This window comes from Dasypus novemcinctus, chromosome 30 (assembly GCF_030445035.2).
Source record: "Dasypus novemcinctus isolate mDasNov1 chromosome 30, mDasNov1.1.hap2, whole genome shotgun sequence".
In the NCBI taxonomy this organism is placed as follows: domain Eukaryota; kingdom Metazoa; phylum Chordata; class Mammalia; order Cingulata; family Dasypodidae; genus Dasypus; species Dasypus novemcinctus.
Window position 1 is genome coordinate 18562136 of NC_080702.1, and position 23371 is coordinate 18585506.

The window sequence follows — 23371 nt, forward strand, 5'->3', positions numbered from 1 at the left end:
GCTGCTGGTACAGAGAGTGCAATCATTCCTATATTTGGGAAGGCCCATTGTAAGTCAGTTCTGTTATTGCATCTTTTTCCTTTTCCTGCTCTATGTCAGACCCAGGGTTACAAACCACTTCAGTGCCACCCTCCAGTGCAGTTTCCATCAGTGGCACCAGATATCATGCCTACTCTAGAGCTGCAGGCACTTCTTTCACTGATTCCAGTGTTACCTCCAGAGGGTGTAGCTTGCTGACTCCAGAGCTGGAGCTGTAACATCTCCAGCTGTAACATCATTTACAAACCTGGCAGACATTCTGATGCCACCTCTATTGTTATCTCTAGAGGTACAATTATTGATAATTTCTAATCTAGAGCCATCCACTTCACCTGCAAAAGCACCATGTCCAGGGCTGGAGGCAGCTCCATTGCCACCTCCAGTGTCAACTCGAGGAGTTGTGTCATTTCCAACTACAGTACTGGAGCCAGTTACTTCATTAATAATAGTAACAGTACCAAAACTGTTGGTAGATATGATGCCACCTCCACTGCCACCTTGTTTCTGAAATCTATGCCATCCCTGTTTTCACCTCAAGAGCCTTCCTGTGCCTCACCTGAGACCCTGGAGATTGCACTGAGCCAGGTGATATCTCACTTCCTGACATTCCCTCCCAAGCTGGTGGCAGAACAATGACACTGATGGATATAATGAGCAGCTGGGCTCAGCAAGGTGGAGGTAGGGGTCTTCTCTGGAATCTGCTCTCCCAGACTGGCCATTCCCTGAACTGAGGTCCACAGTCCTGAGTCCAAATCACAGATCCACCATTCTCCACCCTAATTAAAGTGGAAAGTTTCTAATGCTCCCCGTTTTTTAGTAGATCATAGGAAACTAATCATAGAGATAGAAGAGATGAAGACTTGTCAGACACTGATGGATATTAGACATGAAGGCAGGCATACAAATTAAGTCCTTGTTTGTAGAACCAAGGGGGAATGGACATCTGAACAAAAGTGAGGCACCAGAGGTAATATCAGAAGGGGCAGGAGCTGCTGTCTCCTCATGTGATGCATTGAAGGACTGAGGATGGACTTGAGGAAGTTACAGTACTCACCTCCCTGGTTCTCCTGTTCTCCTGAAAGTATCCTGGTTCTCACACATACTGCTCAACTTGAAGGGTAGAGAACTAAAGTCAGAAAACCCCACCAGGTTAAGTTACTACTCTCATCCTGCAGAGTTGCAAATGAGAATATGGCTTGGGGATTGGAATCTGAATTTGGGAGGTTCATGACTGAGTGACACTCCCATCCTCCCTAGAAGCTGTTCAAGAAGGTGGTATCCTTTAATTTTCTGGGTTAGATCTGGTTCCAGCACCACAAGAAGGGCAAGGAGCACCTGGCACCCTTCATCCATGCCAATGCCACACAGTTCAAACATGTGATCAACTGCATCATCACCACCTGCCTTGGGGACCAGAGTCTGAAATACAAAGCTAGGGCTGGTGTTGTAGAACAATGGATTAAGGTGTCCAGAATAGACCACCCAGGGGAAGTCCCCACCCCAATTTCTGGATCTCAATCTTCTGTTTTAATTAGTCTTTAGGATGTGAATCTGTGCTCATGTCCCCTACACTGTCCCCAGACTCTCCCTGTCTGTGGCACAGTCCTTTGTTGGCAAGTCTTAGAACAGTGCACTTACTTCCTACCTCTGTTCCATTCTTTGGTTGCAATAAAATCCTCCTCCCTGTGAGTGTCACCTGCTAGGTAGAAGGTGTGCCCTTGAGGGTTTGCTTGGAATCAGCATCTTCCAGCCTGTGGGAGGCCATGCAAGTGTAGCCAAAGCATTGGTATTCATGAGTCCTGTGGCCTGAACAGCCCTTGGGCTCCAGTAAGACTCCTTCAGGTGAGACTCTGGGAGGGAATCCTGAGTTGTATCTTCTGGTAGACTCACAGCAGAACCTGCTCTGTAACTACCACATGTCTTGTGAATTGGGCCCCCATTCCTGTCAACCAACAGCAAACTTCAGGCCAAAACCTCCCAGGAGCCCAATCCAGGGCAGGCAAATGCATCTGCCTTGGAACTCAGTGTTTCTTTGGGCTATGATAGGGCTCAGGTAATTGATAGTTTAGTGTCATTGTCCTTACTCCACTCCCGACCAGCATTATGACAGGGATGACTGTCCCATTATTCTAGCCTTTGTTTTGCCCTGAAGAAAATGTTTGATACTGAGTGATCCCTCTAGTGGGTGGTGTCTTTGGCTCCTGTGGACTGAGGGAGCACATGGCAGGAGTCCCAGAGCCTAAAGGGCAGTGGGAGTATGAGAGTGTGGATGGGGTCTTATGAAGGATTCCAGTGTGCCACACTTCCTTCCAGACACTAGGGACTCAGCACCAAACCCATCAGTAGTGACATTTCCCACTCTGGTGTTCAGCCCCAGCATGGCTCTGACTTCAACAGTGGGGATGAAACCATCTCACTCCACACTTAGGTTGCCAATGTCTCCAATCATGATCAGGAAATCCACATGACCTCTACCCTGAATCCCCTGATGGCCAGAAGAATCTTCTGGTGTTTCTCCCTAAAGGATCATTCACTTTCCTCTCTTACTCTTCTCTACTTGGCCATTGGCCATGAGGCCAAGCCCACAGGCTCCTCTTGCAGAAGATGTGTTGTGCATCCACAATTATCATTACTTCTGTGGATGCAAATAAATATTAAATTCACACATATAGGATGCAGCAGAGACACAAAGCCAGGAAGTCTGGACTGGATCCATGGAGCAGTTACTTACAACCTCCATGCCTGTTTCTTATCCCCAATGAGTGAGGAAAACAGTGCATGTGAAAGCACATAGTATGTCCCTGAGCCTAAATGATACCTTTATTTCTGTTTTGACTAACTGATCATGCTCTCTCAAGCATTAACCTTGGATAACATTCCTGACTCCCTGGAAGTTAGTTTTTTAAACTTCTCTTTTCTTCCATCACCAGTGTGGTGAGAGGGAGAGAGTGGGTGGAACTACATGCTACAGAAAAGGAAGACTAAGGCCAAGAAGGGGTAAGGATCTAGAAAGAGAGGAAGACATTTGAGGCAGGAACAGGAATTTCAGCTCAGAATTGCCCTATAGAAGGCTATAGGCTAGAGGAGAGTGGTGGAAAATAGGTCAAAAAGGAAGTTTTTTCTTGCTGTGAGTAACCACAAGGCAGGGAGTTCTTCCAGTCTACCTGCTCAAGAGGCATGGCTTGACCTGCCATTTCCTGCATACCAATAACTTTGTATCAAGGAGTCAATCCAAGCCTCACAGGAAGTATATGCCATTGCTTCCTGGGGTTTATAGGACCACCTGAAATGAGGTTTGTGGGAAGCTATATTTGAGAGGATGAGAGGATTATTGAATTTTTGTATGAACAAACCAGAAATTATCTATTGTGAAGGAGTAATGCTTATTCTTTGTAAATAGCAAATCCTATACTTCAATATCATATTAAATCCTGTTTCTACATCAGAGAGGGAGATGATTTCTGGTTCTTATATTGTGTTGATTTGAATAAGCTACCTGCTCTAACATGGTCCTTCAAGAAAGAACTCAAGCAGGGGAGCAATTTATTGTATGCAGGAGAATTGGGAAGGGCCAGTGAACCTTTATTTGCTTACTGAAGCAAATACACAAGCCTCCTTTCCCAGAGTGTATTAGTCAATGTTCTCTAAGGAAAAAGAACTGATAGGAGATATCTATAAATATTATGAAATTTTATTAGATTGTCATATGCAGCAATGGGATTGTACAAATCCAAGTTCCACAAGGCAAGCTGCAAAACAGGAACTCCAATGAAGGACAAGATGAATTCCTGTGGGGGAAATGGATGGCTAAGATAGTGATATCATTTCTCTGCTGATTGCTGAATTCATCAATTCTGCATGTAATGTCTTCATCTGATTGGATGAAACATCTCTCATTTCTCAAGGAAATCTCCTTAGTGGATTGTAGATGGAACTGACAGTAAATGAAGCCAATTTATTAATGATTTAAGTGCACAAAATGTCCTCACTGTAACACTTAAACCAGTGCTTGCTTGACCAAACTAGCGAGCCCCATTACCAGGTCTATTAGACTCCATGAGTGTAACCATCAAACAGAGCAAATGTGCACTTCAGTATCAGAAACCTGTCCAGGAGCTGTATCTGACCATCTGACCTCCCTGGCATTAGAGGTCACAAGACCCTCCTCAAGGCAAGGCTGTCACCTCAGGAATTTGGGTAGGTATATTCCCAAATAACATTTGAAAGAGTCATTTCTTAACCCAACACAATGGTTGCCTATGTATAGAAGTATATACAAAAGTAATGATGTTTCCAAACAACTATCTGGTTTTGGGGGAATGTCTGAAAATGGTTCTGAAGGGCTTGGTATGGTAAGCAAGCAGGTGGAAGATTCTAGGCAGCAGAAACCATAAGTGTGAGCATCAAAGTGGCAGTGAATGTAGTTCCCATGTGAAAGAGTGCGGAGACCTTCAGATTGGAGCAAGTCTGCCAGAAGGATGGGAGTGGGGAAGAAGTACGTTACAGGAGAATGGTAGCCTGAAGGATTTATACCAGGTCCTGTGGCACTGGAGGGTCTTCAGAAGGACAAAACTTTGAGGAAAGCAGGGTTTCCTTCAAATGCTTTTGGAATATTCTTGCAAGGTAATAGTTAAATGGGAGGAAGATACATATGAAAAGAAAAGGCTTAGGTTGAGGACACCTGAATTCCTTTCTCTGAGTTGACTACAGAGAAAGAAGGTTAGAGAAAGAGGGGCATGTGCCTTCCATGTAGATTGAGATAGTGTTATCTTCTCTGCTCTCATTTTTTCCTTATCTTAACAGCTGTCCCTTACTGAGAAAAGGATATTTTGTCAGGTTGAAATAACAGTGATCATTTAGCTAAGAGAACATTTGTGCCCAAGGCCAAGTCTTAATCCGTGTCAAAGATACAATTAGAGGCCAGAAAATCCTCAATAAATTTCAGAGCCCTTGACAGAGGGTCAATGTCCCAGGACATTCACATTGTGTTAGTTGGAAATCAAACTTGCAAAGGCATTCTTCAGAGCAGCCATAATGCATCAACCATGAATATTTGATGCCTATATGTATCAGATGGAAAAATTACATTGCTATTGGAATGAACAATTTTTAAATGTATTTATATACCTTGCCTGATGAAAAATAAGAGCATATCTACAAAGAAGCATGCAAATTTATTCAAAGTTAAAAGAGTTGTATTACCAAAATAGAAGTTATTATGTACTTGCCAATCAACAAGGAGTATTTGAATAAATGACAGCCATACATTATATGGAATACTATGTGGTAATTAAAAATGATGGGACAGTGGTCCACATTGTAGTCCACACTCTCCCCCAGTCCACCCAGTGGGCCACGGCAGGATACACAATGTCCAGCATTCATCCCTGCAGCACCACCCAGGACAAATCCAAATCCTGAAAATGCCCCCACACCATATCTCTTCTTCCATCTCCCTACCATCAGCAGCCACTGTGGCCACCCTCTCCACATCACTACCACAATTTTTTCCCTTACCAATCACAATAGTTCCCCAGTAGAACACCAGTAAGTCCACTCTAACCCATACTCTATTCCTTGATCCTGTGGACCCTGGGATGGTTATGTCCAGTCTCCTTCTACATCAAGAGGGGCCTTAGATTCCACATGGATGATGGATGCAATTCTCCTGCTTGAAGTTGTAGGCACTCTTGGCTCCCTGGTGTGGTGGTTGACCCTATTCACCTCCTTGTCAGCTGGCCTGGTTAAGTCCAACAAACTAGAGGGTAGAGCTGCAAGTCTGCTGAGGTGCTCCAGAATGTATTCACCAAGTGCAGTGGATGTGCTGTGATGATAGAAGAGGTTGTTGATGTGAGAGGGGTGGGGTGGATGGGATGGGGGCTATATGGGAACCTCATATTTTTTAAATGTAACATTTAAAAGAAAATGAAGAAGAAAAGAAATCTAACATTTATTTTTAAAAGATATAATAATGAGACAGATGTACATTTACCTACCTAAAAATATCTCAAAAACTTACAAACCTAAAAAATATGTTGAAGAACTAAACCCATGCTATACACTATAATATGTGTATGTATATGTGTACATAAATATGTGTGTGCCTATGGTGTGTATGAAATAGGACAGATTTTGTAGGTGGGAAGAAATGGGCAGGGGAAAAGGGACTGGGCAAAACTGAGCATGTGAATTGCAGTCCCTGGAAGAAAACAACAGGAGGGCTGCAGAGAAGGGAGCCATGCAGTACTGAGCACAAGATTGAGTGTGGAGGAGGAGAACTGGATGGATAGGGAAGAAACAGAGAGGCCAACAAAGTGGGGATTAGGAGGGGAGGGTCATGGAGGGAATACCCCAGGGACAAGGTCAAGTACTGAAAGGAAGTCATGTAGGACATGTGAATGGCTTTCCCTATCACAATCTTCACCTAGTCCCACTCTGGACAATATTTCCTATAGTTTTGTTTATTCAAAATTGTCATAGATATTTACTCAGATACAGAACTTTTCCCCAAGAAATCATACTACAACTCTCCAATGTCAAAATGAGCTGCCCTTATAGACTCATGGTACTAGCCACCCTAGAATCACTGATGTGGGGAGTAGGAATAATATGTGTGCAAAATATCACATAAAATTGAAAATTAAAACAGGTAAACATATCTAAAGATTTATGCACACATTAAAAATATTGCCCAGTGGCTGGCTCTCTTGACCAAATCCCATTGTTCTTTAGGAGCCATAGTATTAGATGACCACATAGCTCTAGAATAGTTTTTAGACTCCAAGGGAGACCTCTGCTTACTCTTCATGTGAATAGATAACACTCATCATGTTTTACAGATAGCCAGGGAAATGAACCAAGGGGCCATAATTTCACTCTATTGATTATACAGATTGATCAAATAAAAATTTTCTGAACTATTCTCCTGACTTTTCCCCCATTAAATGAGCAAATTGGCTGGGGACAGGATTTGAAAGCCTAGTTTGTGTATAAGATTCCTGGTGATTAGGGTGCTTTATCACTGTCTTCAAATGCAGAAATTATGAAATAACCTACCACATAGATAAGAACACAACATGGGTCCTAGAGATGGATAATTTCATAAAAGAGCCATAGATGGTCTCTGTGCCTCCTGACTTATTTACATATTCACAGCAAAGAAAGAACATTAGTACACCAAACTCAAAATTTACATATCCAATTGTTTAAATATAGGCCAGGTAAAGCCTGCTTACTTTGCAGAACTGCACCCAACATCTGCTAACCATAGTTAAGACAAACCCTGTAGCTATAAAAGACCACAAACAGCTGCTGCCTTGGAGCCCTCTGATCATGAGATTTCCCACCATGCTGCTGAGTCACCTCACCTAGGCTTGTTATCCCTTCTCCATTTATCCTCTCAACTGGGAGTTCCCTTGGCCTGCACCCATTCTGGGTGGTGGCCACACATCCACCAATGATTCTGGAAGATCTCTTGCTGTCAGGGAATTTTTGCCCTACAAACTTGTCCAAGTGCCACCCAATAAATTTTTTTGTGTCCTATAGGCATATCTCCAGCCTCACTCTGTATTTTCAAATATTATTTTATTAGAGATTTCTTAGGTTTACAACAAATCATACAGAGAATACAGGGCTCCCATGTGCCACTCCCATTACTATCACTTTGCGTTTCTGTGGTACATTTATTATAATTAATGAAAGATTATTTTTATAATTGTAGTATTAACTATAGTCCATGGCTTACATTATAGTGCACTAGGTTAAAAAGTTCTATGTTTGTATAATTTTTTGTTTCAGTGAAAAATTCAATCTCTAATTTTCCACTTTAACCACCTTCAAATACATAATACAGTAGTGTTAGTTACATTCACGATTTTACTACTATCGCCATTATCTATTAAAAAAACTTTTCTATTCCCTGCTATAGAAAGTCTGGATTAGTTAAGCTTTAACTCCCCATTTCCTATCCCCAATTTGGCCCCTGCTAATATATGATCCCGATTCTGAGCCTATGAATTTGCCTATACTAATTATTTCATATTAGTTAGCTCATATGATATCTGTCCTTTGTATCCTACTCATTTCACTCACATATGTCTTTAAGGTTCACCATATTGCTGCATGTTTTAGAACTCCATTCCTTTTTATGGATGAATAATATTCCATTGTATGTTGACACCACATTTTATTTATACTTTCATTTGTTGTTTTATTTGTTAATGGACACCTGGGTTGCTTCCACATTTTAGCAATTGTAAATCATGCTGCTATGAACATCAGTGTCCCTACTGATATGTTTGGGTCCCTACTTTTCAAGTCCCTACTTCAATTCTTTTGTGAATATACTAGAAGTGGGATTGCCAAGTGTTTTAGTTTGCCAAAGCTGCCAATGCAAAAATAGCAGAAATTGATTGGATTTGATAATGGGGATTTATTAGGGTAAAGCTTACAATTCAATGGCTGTGAAAATGTCCAAATCAGTGCAGATATTGAAGTCATGCCATATAGTAAGGCAAAAGGATAGGTCTGCCAGTCTCTACCTTCTCCTCCAGGGTCACCTTATTTTTTAGCTTTGAGCTGATCCATGGGCCTAGCGTCTTGGGTGCCAGATTTTTCAGTTTCCTCACTGAATCCACTCTCTGAAATCTCTCTCAACCTCTCAGAGACTCTCTGACTTTCTGCATCTGTAGGCAATTCAGGAGTCATTTCTCTCACTTGGCAGGGTGAAGAGGTGGCTGCCTTTCTCTGGGTTTTTCTTTTTCAGTTCTCATTTTATATAAGACCTCAGCAAGAGGGCAGAGACCTAATCTGGATCATGCCTCTCTGGTGTGGTCCAAAGGTCCTAAAGCAATTCAATCAAGGTCCCTTAACTAAATCTAATTTAAAAGGCACCACATACAATGGGTGTCCATGGAGAGGAATGAGTTAACTTGAGAACATAATTTTCTGGGTTCACAAAGTCTCAAAACACAACCCCAGATAATATTGTAATTCTATACTTTATTTTTTGAGGAACCAAAAACATGTTTTCTACATCACCTATACCATTTTACAGTACCATCAACAATGAATGAGTGCTCCTGTTTAACCACATCCTAACATTTGTTGTTTTCTTTGTTTTCATTACTGGCTGTTCTAGTGTTTGTGAAGTGTTATCTCATTGAGGTTTTGCTTTGCATTACCCAAATAGCTAATGATGGTGAACCTCTGCTTATGTGTTTAATGTCCATTTGTAAATACTCTTTGGAGAAGGGTCTATTGAAATATTTTGCCCAGTATATGATTGGATTGTTTGTTTTTGTTGTTGAGGTGTAGATTTTTGTTATAAATTCTGGATCATAAACGCTGTCTTTATTTCCTTGGCTTCTCAAGCAAATACCATGCATTGGGTTGGCTTAAACAATGGGAATTTGTTAGCCATCACACTGAGGTGAGGAAAAATAACAATCAAGGGGTCATTAGGATGATTCTTTCTTCTCAAGACAGGCATTCTATGGCTTGCTACCAGTAATCCTTGGTTCTGGGATTCTCTGTCACATAGCAATGAACATGGACACCTCTCCTGGCCACTCCACTTCCTTCCATTTTCCAATGACCTTCAACATCTTGGTTCCTGTGAATTTCTATCAATTTGGATTTCATTCTGATTATAAAGGACTCCAATAGTAGACTTAAGATCCATCATGATTATTTTGGGCCACATCTTAACTGAAGTAATGCATCAGAGTGCCCTACTTATACTTGTTTCACACTCACAGGAATGAAATGGGTCAGATGGCCCAAGGAACTGGGGGTAGGGTTGGGGGAACAGTTGAACATGGGTGATTGTTGGGTATGTGGTTGAAACTATAACATTGAGAAAACTCTTTGGAAAATATAATAAGGAATGATTACCTGTTTAAGGTGGTTAAGGGGGTTATTTGGCACAGGAGCAGGCTTCTAGGGAGTGTGTTAAATCATTGGGTAGAGACTCATACAAGGAGTGGAAAGATGTATACACATCCTGGGGAGGCATGATGTTCTCCAACATCAACATCAGCATCAGGGAATTGTGTCTCTTGAGAGAAATGGTGGCACCTAATTGAGGAGGTCAGTCTAATATGTCAAGACCTCAGCATTGTTGCAAGTATCTGTGAATCTGGAACTTGAAGCCATGGAGGTTGGTTGTCACTATGGGCCCTGAGGAGAGGGGGAGAGATGAATAGAATAGATGGAAGTAGGTTAACTGGGGGACAATGGAAGTGTTTCAGAAGATTGTGCAATGATGGATATAGGACATGTTAAATTTCACCAAAAATGTATAGAAGTCTATAGGCTAACATGTATATCATAATGTAAACCATAAGGTAACTAAAAATATAGAAAATTTTAGTCTAAAATATAAATTGTAATATAAGCCAAAATGGAACCATGATTGGTAGCTACGTTTCAATACCTGTACATCAGCTGCAGCAAATATAACATGAACATGTAAAAAGATCATTGCTGGGAAGGGGGAAAAGAGTTTGATGTTGGATACATGGGAGTCCCAGATACTGTATATGTGACTTTACTGTGATCAAAAACTTTTTTGAAGACAAAATTAAAAATTCTTTTAAAAGATGTAGGCAAGGAGGAAGAAATGAAAGAAATTGCTAGCCACTGTACATACATGGCAACACATTACAGTGGTGAAGGGCAAAATGTGAAAAACCAAGTTTTATGATATTTTTCCTTTTTTAACACCCCAAATTATTTTACTTATTTTTGTTTTTTCTAAAGTAGTATGTATTCTGTTTTGAATCTTTAAACCTATCATTACGCTTTCATTTTCCTATTAATTGAATTTGACAATATAGTAGGCTTCATTTTTGAAGAAGTATTGGACCACAGAGGGGTTTAACTATGGCAGGGGAGGGACACTGGTGTAGGATGTTATTGATGGGGGACACATGGTTGGGAGGTAGTTATCCTGGGCATATATATAGGATTTATAAAAATGTTCAGATATTAATTGGGTATTTTCATAGTAGTTACAGTTACAAACAACAACTGAGGGTATGCTGAGTTCCTAAGCAGAGGAGCTCTGTCACATACCCCAATGGAACAGCAGCAATCCCCCAAGTGCAAGGGCAAAGATCATTGAAGAAGAATGGTCCTATGCCAAACACTTGATCCTGCTTATGAGCTGGTGTGTCTGAAATTTCAACTAGGCCTAGAGCTGCAGGGTGCCTAAGAGTTATCTCCTGAGAACCTCCATGTTGCTCAAATGTGGCCACTCTCTAAGCCAAACTTAGCATGTAAATGCATTGCCTTCTCCCCAACATGGGACATGACTCCCAGGAATGAGCCTCCCTGGCACCAAGGGATTACTAACAATCAATAACTGGTGACTGAACTAGAGAAAGACCTTGAGTAAATGGGGTAAATGGTAAAGATAAATGAGCTTATGTGGTGAAGAGTCTTCAAAAAAGAGTTGGGAAGTCATCAGGGGGGTTGCACTTATGCACACCTCAGGAGGATCCCAGAAACACCCAAAGTAGATGCAATTTTGATCTTCTGATGCTCGTGAGGTTTACAGAGATAAACAGGATCTATGGCCATGACAGAGGGCTGTGGAGTTCAGTCCCTTGTCAGTGGGTCCTACTTTGGAATTTGTTTCCTGAGAGTGATGGAGTTGGACTCTGATATGACCTTTCTACACATGCTTCCTCTGTCACTGAACCTGTAGTTGGTCCTGGGGTTGGTGTATAATCAGGATACTTGAATCTCTGGGTTGACCACGTGCCAGCTGGACTCTGAGCCTCAGCAGTGTTATAACTCTTATTCTCCAGTTTTTTGGAATTACCCAGGTCCACTAACAAAGAGGTGAAGATGGTCATCCACTACATCCACTACACCAGGGAACTGAGAGTACCTACAACTCCAAGCAAGAGAATCACATCCATCAACCATGTGAAATCTAAGTCCCCTCTTGATATAGAGGTGGAGTGGACATCACCATGTCAGGGTCCACAGGATGGAAGAGTAAAATATGGATTAGACTGGACTTGCTGGTATCCTACTATAGAACTATTGTGACTAGTAATGGAAGAAACAAACTGTAGCATTGATATAGAGAAAGTGGCCATAGTAGTGGCTAAGGACAGGCAGAGGGAAGAAGAGCTGTTATGTGGGGGTATTTTTGGTACCTGGGTTTGTCCTAAATGATACTGTAGGGACAGATGCTGGACATTATATATCTTGCCATGATCTAGTGAAAATATTGGATGAGAGTGTATATTACCATATAAACTATAATCCATGCAGTACAACAGTGCTCCAAAGTGTATTCACCAAATGCAATGAATGTGCCACAATGATGAAAGAAGTTGTTGATGTGGGAGGAGTGGGGGGGTGTGGGATGTGGGGTATTTGGGGATCTCATATTTTTTAATGTAACATTTTTTTGTGTGATATGTATCTTCAAAAAGCGATAAAAATACTAAAAATATACAAATACATAAAAAATAAATTTAAACAAATAACATATGGCACTGAGGCACATAGCAGAAAATGAGCACACTCCACCCTCTGGACCCCAAAAGACCTGTTTTCTTTCCACATGCAAAATATAGTCATTCCAACATAACATACCAAAGGCTTTAAGTCATTTCAGAAACAATGCTCAGTAATCTATTAAAAACTAGTTATGAGTGTGGTCTGTCTTGGAACACAATTCCCCTTGGTCTGTTAATCTGTGAAATCTTAAAAACAAGTTATCTTATTCAAATATCCAGTGGAGGGACAAGCATAAGATAGGTATTCCCATTTTAATAGGGAGAAATTGGAAGGAAACAGGGATCACTGCTCCCAAACTATTCTGCAACCTAGCAGGGCAAATTCCATTAGATTTCAAGGTCTGAGAGTCACCTGTTGATCCATGGCCCTTACACCAGGTCTTATGGACTAGTATTCTGACACCTTTTAAGTGCCTGTAGAGTGTCCATGGTTTCCCCAAAAGCTAGGGTGAAGACTTCACCCTTTATGGGCATCAGGATGGTGGTCAGGCTCTCTGCTAACCCTGGGGCACAGGCCCCCAAATCTCTGAGCTTTGGGGTGGAAGCACTCTATTTTAAAAATGGGGCAGATGTCATGCCACCTCCAAGTGCATGGGTGGGTCACCTGCCCCCTCCAATTGCTGTGGAATATTCACCATTTTCAAATAATTGGGAGGTCCACTCTTTTGTAATGAGGATATATCTTTGGTCCAGACCTGTGTTTAATTGTTTCTGCCCATGAAGTCATTCATCCTTAATATGTCCATTCTCTGTCCCTTTCTGTCCTTGCTGGCAGTGTTTGAGGATACAAATTTCACAAAAATAAATTGTCAGCTTTACATGTAGTTCAATGGATCCAAAACATCAGACAATAGAACTTTATTTCCTACATAACTGCATTTCCCATTCCCGCTTCATTTGAAATGACTGACTGGCTCTATATTCAGTGAAACCACCACATGGAATCCTCTTCTCTGAAGACTTCCATTTTGGAAGCTCGTGAAGGTCTCTCATAAACAACACTTTTAACATAATCATGGAGTACACAATTATTGTTTTCCTCTCACATTTTACTATAAGCTGTAATATTCTAATGCAATGCTTTCAAGTTCTGCTTTCCCTCTGATGTCAGAGCTTGATTTATCCAAGTTCTTTCCACTTAAAACATGGAATGCCTTTATTTCAGATTCCAATAACACATTCATCAGTTCTGTCCAAGGTTCCCTGGAAGTGCCTTAGCACCCATATTTATACCAACAATTTTTTTAAAAAAGATACTTAGATTACATAGGTGCTACATAAAAAATATATAGTAGATCCCCAAATGCCTCACTTCCCACATCTCCCACAATTTCCCACATTAATGCCCCTCATTAGTGTGGTACTTTCATTGCAATTGATGAATACATTTTGGAGCAATGGCACTAAGTGAGGATTAAAGTCTACATTGTAGTTTACTCTCTATCCCAACCAATTTTGTAGGTTATGGCAAAATATATAGTAGCCTGCATCTGTCATTGCAATGTCATTCAGGACAATTCCCAAGTTTCAAAAATGCCCTGCATTACACCAGCTTTTCTCTCTCCCTGTCCTCAGAACCTTCAGTGTCCTTGGCATCCATAACAATGATAGAAGTTCTTCCATTGCTATAATCACAAGTCTATTGTAGAATACCATTAAGTCTACTTTAGTCCAAAGTACGTTCCTCAATCCTGAGGATTCTGGGATAGTGAGATCCTCTCCAACTCTAATTGAGAGGGGGCTGTGTTCCCTAAGGGCTGATGGATGAGATTTTCTTGCTTGCAGTCTTTTGACATTAGTCTAGAATTTTTCTTTCAAGCACCATATAATTCTCCCAGCGTCTATTATTACCCGACTTCAAAGCCATTTCCATGTTTTTGTATTTGCCTGAGAAGCACTCCAGTCTCCTGTTATCAAAATCTGCTTTAGATTTCTTGGCTGCTCAAGCAAATAACATGCTTTGGGTTGGCTTAAACAATGGGAAATTGCTGGTCCTCAGTATTGATGCTAGGGATAAGTCCAAATAAATGTGCCATCAGAGCAACTTCTCTGATCTGCAGAAATGTCCAGGAACACTAGAGGAGATTTTATATCTTGTTGATTTGTGGAGCAATGCTCAGCATATGACTTCTAAGCCTAATTCATTAATCATCATTTTCCCTGTTGATCCTCTGTCTGGTTGTTCTATCTGTTGATGTGAGTGAAGAATGGTTGTTGTACATTTATCTATTTCTCCCTTCAGTTTTGCAAGAGTTTGCCACATGTATTTTCCAGTACCTTTGTTAGGTGCACAGATTTTTATGATTATTATCTCTTCCTGGTGAATTACACCTCTTATCAATATATAATGGCTTTCTGATTATTTTATAATATTTTTGCATTTAATATATACTTTGTCCAATATTATTGTAGCTACCTCTGCTCATTTTTGCTTTCACCTTCTGTGAGATATCTCTTTCCAACCTTTCACTTTCATCTTATTTGAACCTCTGGGTTTAAGGTTAGTCTCTTCTAGACAGCATTTGGATGGATTCTATTTTTCAATCCAGGCTCTTAACCAGTATTTTTTTATTGGGAATTTTAATTCACTAACTTTCAATCTTATTTCTTTAAAGGCATTACTTACTCTGTCCATTTTATCCTTTGACTGTCATATGTCATATCTTATTTTTGAATTTTTACCCTTGGTTCCCCTTACTGATAATCTTCATTTCTACTCTCCTCCAAGTCTCTCTTTAGGCTGCAGAACTCCCTTAATTATTTCATATAAAGCCAGCCTCTTTTTGACTATCTTAGTTTCTTTTTATCTGTGAATATTTTAAACTCACCCTCATTATAACAGTAAAATTTTGCTGTATAAAGAGGTCTTGGTTGACAGTTTCTCCCATTTAACCTTAAATGTATTATACCACTGTCTCTGCCTCCATAATTTCTGAAGAGAAATATACACTGTCTTATTGGACATCCTTTGTATTTGATGGATCATTTTTCTCTTAATGTCAGAATTCTCTCTTTAACTTTTGATATTTGACATTCTGAATGGAATGAGTATCTAAGTAGATCTGAATGGATTTATTCTGTTTGGAATACATTGTGTTTCCTGGATATGTATATTTATGTTTTTCATAAGAATTGGGAAATATTCAGCCATTATTCCTTATATATTCTTTCTTTACCTTTTCCCTTCTCATCTTTCTGGAATTCCCATGATGCATATATTGGTGCATTTTGTGCTATCATTCAGTTCCCTGAGACCCTGTTCAGTTTTTCTATTCTATTCTCTCTGTTCTTGTCTTTTCAATTTCAGTTGTTCTGTCTTCCAATTCAATTATCCTTTTTTCTGACACTTAAAATCTTTTGTTGTATGCCTTTAATGTTTTTTAATCTCATCCATTGTCTTTCATTCCCACAAGCTCTCTTATGTCTTCTACTTAAACTTTTAAATTTTTCTTTGAGATGTCCAGTCTTTTCTTAATGTGATTAAACTCCTAAGAGAGATTTTGTTTCAGCTTCTTGAATTGATTTAGGAGATTTGTTTGATCATTTATTAGTTGTTTCAAATCTTATGTCTCATCTTGTCTTCTGATTTGTTCCTTTGACTGAACCATATTTTCTTGGTTCTTAGAATGGCTCGTATTGGTTTTGCTAATGTCTAGGCATCTAGTTATGATGGTGAATTTACTCTGATGGGCAGTTTCTCCCTCTTGCCTAGGATTTTACTGAAGTATCCCATCTTTTTGTAATGGTTCTTCTTTGATTCTTGGTTCAAATTATTCTAAGTCTAAAATTGTTATTATTTAACTCATCAAAACTGGGTCAGTGACCCACTACTGTGGTGCAGACCAGTTTTCAAGGGACTTGGTGTGGGGAACAATAAGTGCACCAAAAAGCCTTTTCAAATGAATTCTGTCAAGCATATTAAGAAGAACTGACATCAATCTTTCAATTCTTCAAAAAAATGAAAGAGTGAAAATTATCCAACACCTTTGGTGAAGCCAACATAAACCTAATAAGAAAGTCAGGTAAAGATACTACAAGAAAAGAAAATAGATGCTCTCCCTAAAGAACATAGATGTAGGCAAGCAGATGTGGCTCAAGTGATAGGGCTTCCAGCTACCATATCGGAGGACCTGGATTCCTTCCCTGGGGCCTCCTGGTGAAAAAGAAGAAGAGAAAGCATGCCTTTATGGCAAGTCAGTGCCCACACAAGGGCCCACATGATCAGCCAGTGCCTTCAGCAGTGCCTGCATGGTGAGCCAGTGTCTGCAGCAGTGCCCACACAAGTGCCCATATGGTGAGTCAGTGCACCACACAAGTGAGTAATGCAGAAAGATGATGATGCATCAAAAGAGAGATAAGGGGAGAGTCAAGTTGAAGCACAACAGAAACCAAGAGCTGAGGTGGTACTATCCCCATCAGAGGTCCCCAGGATCAAATCCTGGTGAATCCTAGAGGAAAGAAAATGAGAAGAGAAGACAACAAAGACAGCAAAAAGAGCAGGGAAGGGGGAGGGAAAGGGGGAAATAAATAAAATTTAAAAAAACATAGATGTAAATCGAATCCAACATCATATTAAAAGAATTATATATAATGATCAAGTGGGATTTATTCCTGGTATGGAAGGATGTTTGAGCACAAGAAAATCAATTAATATAACATACCACATTAACAAATTCAAGGAAAAAACACATGATCTTTTTTTTTTTTTAGTTAGGCCAGTAATTTATTCAGGCAGGGAGGGAAGAGAAATGGGAGAAAACAAAAGAAAATAACGGAGCAGGGGTCCCAGGTAGTGAGGAGGGGAATGAAAAGGGATGAAGAGGGCTAATTTACAAGTTACAATTCCCCATTATAGATTATAACTCCCCAGGGTTACTTGTGTGGCCACATGGCAGAGAAAAATGGTGACAGCAGCATACAGAGGGCAGGACAGGACCGCAGGCAAGAGAGTAAGGCAGAGAGCAAACTCAAGCCTTGTGGTTTGCTTTTAAATTGCTAATTATTCTGCCCCATTGCTAATTGAAGGGATGGGGGCTCCAGCTGTTTGCTTTTGGGATTGATTATCCCACTCATCAATTCCTTAGTGAGGACCCACTGATAAAGTGTCTAGAGAACATCCGGGACTTTTTCTTGTTGCCAGGAGAAAGTCTTTGTTCTAGGTAGCAGAATCCTGCAGGTGGAGTTCCTCCAGCAGCCATCTTGGGGGTTCCAGATGTCCATGTGGACTCTATCAGGTTCCAGATCCATCTATTCCCTCTCTTACTAGCCTGCTTCATTACCCCCTCAGAGAGTTCTATGCCTTTAATCTTAAAGGGGTGCTGAAGGAAAACGATCTTTTTTCTGTAACTGCTTCTTGCTGGTTAGGGGCTTGCAGACCCTGCCTGACAAGGCATAGAACTCCCTTGCTACTCTATCTTGATTGGAAGAAGACAGATCTGGCATCCTGTATGAAGCTGGATGAAGTCCCTATATGGCTAACAAGATGTTGATCCTGGAAGAAATAGGTTTATTTAGAATTTTAAGAATACACAGGGAAACGGACTTGGCCCAGTGGTTAGGGCATCCGTCTACCACATGGGAGGTCCGCGGTTCAAACCTTGGGCCTCCTTGACCCGTGTGGAGCTGACCCATGTGCAGTGCTGATGCGCGCAAGAAGTGCCCTGCCATGCAGGGGTGTCCCCCGCGTAGGGGAGCCCCACACGCAAGGAGTGCGCCCATAAGGAGGGCCATCCAGCATGAAAGAAAGTGCAGCCTGCCTAGGAATGGTGCCGCCCACACTTCCCATGCTGCTGATGACTACAGAAGCGGACAAAGAAACAAGACCCAGCAAATAGACACAGAGAACAGACAACCGGGGGGGGGGGGAATTAAATAAATAAATAAATCTTAAAAAAAAAAATACACAGTCCCACCAAGAGGACACTGGGCCACAGGAGTAGAAAAGGTGTTTACAAAGGTCACATTTTTTTGACATCAGTGGGTTCACATGATCATCTTGATGCAGAAAAGACATTTGAAACAATTCAACATCCCTTACTGATAAAGAGTAATTTGAAAAATAAGAACAGAAGGAAAGTTCCTCAATATGTAAAAGGATATATATTTAAAAACCCATACCCAACATTAAGCCCAGAGGTGAAAGGTTGAAAACTTTCCTTCTAAGATTGGGAAAAAGACATGGATACTCACTGTCATCACTGTTATTCAATATTGTACTAGAAGTTCTAAGTAGAGCAATTAGACAAGAAAATATGCCTTGAAATAGGAAAAGAGGAAGTAAAACTCTCACTCTTCACAGATGACCTTATTCTATATTTAGAAAATTCTGAAATGTGTACAAAAAAGCCACTTGAGCTAATAAGATTTCAGCAATTGGTAGGATACAAGATCAATATGGAAAAAATCTGTAATGTTTCTGTACACTGTTATTGAACAATCTGAGGAAGCAATCAGGAAATAAATTCCATTTGCAATAGCAACAAAAGACTCAATTATTTCAGAATAAATTTTACCAAATATGTAAAGTAACTGTGTTCAGAAAACTATAAAATATTGCTAAAAGAAATCAAAGGAGACCTAAACAAATGGAAAGATTAAATTTAGTAGACATTATAGTTAATCCAGGGCCATGCCTACCCATGTCTAAGGGATGATGATCAGGATGGCATGACTGGGAATGAGATGCTGTATTTATGGAAAGCTCAGATTGTGCTTGTTGTTTGAGACAAATGTTTTCTTGGCTGATACAGAATATGCCTTTCCCATATATTCACAGAGATATACACACTCTGAACACATTTTAACTTTATTGTAATAGAATAACTCATGAGGCATTCTGTTAAACATCCTAGCCATTCCTTGAATGAGCTGGTAGCTTCCAATATAACTTTCAATAAACTGCTGACTTCTAAATGGTTATTAATAAAATTTTTACTTGAGAATAGCTACAACTTTCCTTCTCACCAATTTCAAGCACATATAGAGGATCATCAGAAGACAAGCAATATGCATGACCTGTAACTCTTTAATACTCTACAGGTAAATTATTAGTATATAATATCCCCAAGTTCCTCATTTGCAAAATAGTTTTCCAATTTGTTAGATATGTTGAGAGTTCCAATTAACTAATGGTTGAAAAGCTTCCTATTTAATAAGCACTTATTATACACACATGATAGGTATTTTATTTATTAAAATGACAAAACAATATTAAGCCAATAGCCAGCATTCCTCAGAATTCCTGGAGAATTTGGAGTTAGCAAGTATTGCCTCTCCCATGTCATTATAACTGGTATTCCTTTTTGAGGTTTAAGGTCAAAGAGTTCAGAAACACAAGGCTCTTCAGGCTGCTGTATGAAAAGATGTTCCTAGATGGTTCTGGTATGATGTCTCCTATGTTCAGTTTCTCTGGGAAATGCAAGCTCTTATTATCATTGCATTTCTGGTATCTTCATCCTGTCTCTCTGCTTAAGGGTAATTTTAAGACCCTTGATTTTTACTTGTCACATCAGTCCTTCACAAACTGAAACTGAGGATGGTAAAGTTTCCTCCAGTTATTCTCTCCTTCTCATCAATGCCCATCCAAACTTAAGGAAAAAGTCTTTCTCTCCCATTTCTTCTAGTTTTGAATTTGAACAAACATAACATGAATAACAAAGAATAAAAATGGATGGTTTTCCCAAGGGAGGCATGAAGGATTTTAGATTTTTTTTAAGTTTTGCAAATATATAAACATGAACTATATAAGCTTTAATAAGTTTAAATAATATATATATATATAAACACACATGTATACACACACACACTGCTTATCCCTTAAAAAATTTAATTAGAGATGAGTAAAGTACTTGAGTAGAGATTTCTTTAAGGAACATATGCAGTTGGCCAACAAGCCCATGAAAAGATAATGAATATTTTTAGTCACTAGATATATGCAAATCAAAACTACATTGAGGGGTAAATGGATGTGGCTCAAGCATTTGGGCTCCCATCTACGATATAGGAGGTCCAGGTTTTGAAGCCATGGGCCTTCTCGTGATGGTGAGCTGACCCATACAGAATGCACTCCCATGTAGGAGTGCCACCCCATGCAGGAATGCTACCATGCATGGGAGTGACCCCACAGGATTCCTGCCCTGTGCATGAGTGCCGGCAGATGCAGTTTGTGCAGCAGGATGATACAGTAAGGACACAGAGGAGAGGTAGTGAAAAATGTAGCAGAACAGGGAGCAGAGGTGGCACAGAGAATGATAGCCTCTCTCCCTCTCCAGAAGGTCCCAGGAGCAGTTTCTGGAGCCACCTAATGAGAATACAAGTAGAGAAGAACACACAGCAAATGGACACAGATAGCAGACAACAAATAAGGGGCTGTGGTGGAGAGAAATATATAAACTTCAAAAAAAAAACTACATTGAGGGTCCTTCACCTTGGAGCATGGCAGCAGTAGTGAGGAGAATGCACAGGCCTCAGCATAACTGCCATGGCGCTGCCCATCTGGGCCCCCTGCACACAAGATATGGTGGTAGGGTGGAGGTGGGGGATCCCTGCAGAGTGGCTGGACTGTTGCATGACTTGAGGGATGTGAGTTCCAGTACCTGATGAAGAAGAACTTGGTGACCACTGGGTGCAACTTGTTGCAGGGCTCAGTGGACAAAAGTTTGGGCCACCCCAGCTTCATCTCCCAGCACCACCTTGAGATCTTCATGCCCCAGTGTGCATGGTGGTGGCCTTCACAGGGCCTGCCCCGACCTACTTTTGCAGCCCTAGCTGGATGTCGGCACCAGCGGTGACTTCTACCTGCACTGCCTCAGCAAGAATGGCATGGACAACATGTTCCAGAGGCTCAGGGCGCTGCTGCTACAGTTGTGGCTGCTGCACGTGTGCCGTTTTGAGTTTCCCAGCACAAACTTCAAGATCACATTCACTGTGCTGTCCTGGGAGAGGAGGCAGGGCCAGGAGGGACCTGAGGCCCTGGTGCAGCACATGCAGCTCAAGATCTCACCTCAGACCATCCACATTCCAGACACCATGGCCCACCTGATCAGGCCCTTGCCATAGCCCATGGGAACCATCAGGGCTGCAAACATCTGCCCATCTAGCCCCTGTGGAGGGGTTCTTTCAGGTACAAAATGGACTCTGTCTTACCATCGGACTTCAATTTAATGGCTGACAACTCACAGTCAGGAAATGAAAGGTAAACTAAACCACCTTATTCCTGTGCACAGTTAATAGTACAAGCAATTATGATGACTCCTGATAAACAACTCATCCTAAATGAAATTTATACACACATCAGTACAAATTACCCATGCCACAATACTGGACTGTTAGTCCCACAGTTCCAATCCTGCCCTTCTTCACCTCTCTGCTACCCCAGTTTTTCCTGCAGCTATGGATTCCTAATTGGTATGAAACCAGAGTTCCAGCCTCCACTTCATTCCCTGAGCATTTCTGTTGATAGGAATGTAGATGAATAATAACACCTAAGATGCAGGTGGAAATACAAAGTCAACACAAGTTATCATGACCTGACCCTAAAACTACAAAGCTAGGATAAACTACCACACATAGCCCTTTGTAGTCAAGCCACAGAAACCCTTTCTAATCTGGCCACAGAATGAGGTATAAAAACCCTCTTCCCCCCTTCCTTAGTGCTACTGTTCACTCAGATGCAGCCCACCTGCTCTTTCTTTCATTCAAAGTTTTGGTTGAATGGACTGCATGTCCAGGTCTAATTTCTAGTATGCTTCCCCCCTTCCTTGACTTCCCTCTGAACCTAACATTTTTGGTGCCAAGACCCAGGCGCTGAGATCAAGAGAACCCACTTGTTTTATCCCTTTCCACCCAAACCATCAATTGTTCAGACTGACACACTCCTCCATTCTTCATTGTTCACCATTCAGAAAACTGGATAAGGAGCTTCACCATTTTCCCATAAAACAAGCACCCTCTTCCATTCCATTCCACTCCATTTCTTACTGTCCAGGACAACTCTCACTATATTGAAAACCCCAGCATCAGGTAGAGGGTTGCCCTGCATCCTAGACCCTCTGTTCTGTGGGGTATCTAGATAAAAGGACACCTCCCTCTGGTCCTCTGCTCTGAATCTGGCCTGAAGAGATACAGGTTGGGATCCTATGATCCATTGGTACCTTGTGATCCATTGGTACCTTGGGAACTAAGTGAAATCTCCTTAAACACATGGGCAACAGTGAATCAGCCCCACTAAAAATACCCCCCTGTGATGCCTCTTTTTAAAGTCTTAAAGACCTCAGACTTGAATCTGATCCCTGACCAAAAAGGCTCATCTTTTACTACATCACCACCAAGACTCATTACCCACTCAACAATAAATCCATTTGGGAAAAAAAATGGGATCTTAGGCCCCCACATTCTTAAATACATTGATAATTGATGGTGACTTACTTGAATAAGTGGAAAGAAACCCATATGTTCAAGGCTTTTTTTGTCATTATTTTTTAAATATTACATTCAAAAACATATGAGGTCCCCATATACCTCCTGCCCCCTCACCCCACTTCTCCCCCATAACAACAACCTCCTCCATCATCATGAGACATTCATTGCCCTTGGTGAATACATCTCTGAGCACCGCTGCACCTCATGGTCAATGGTCCACACCATAGCCCACACTCTTCCACAGTCCACCCAGTGGGCCATGGGAGGACATACAATGCCTGGTAACTGTCCCCACAGCACCCCCCAGGACAACTCCAACCCCCCAAAATGCCCCCACATCACATCTCTTCCTCCCACTCCCTACCCACAGCAGG

At 41.0% G+C, this 23371-nt stretch overlaps 1 pseudogene; it reads left to right on the plus strand.

The window, feature by feature from the left end:
• Positions 1-384: 384 nt before the first annotated feature.
• Positions 385-22054, plus strand: LOC111764552 (uncharacterized; annotated as a pseudogene).
• Positions 22055-23371: the final 1317 nt, after the last annotated feature.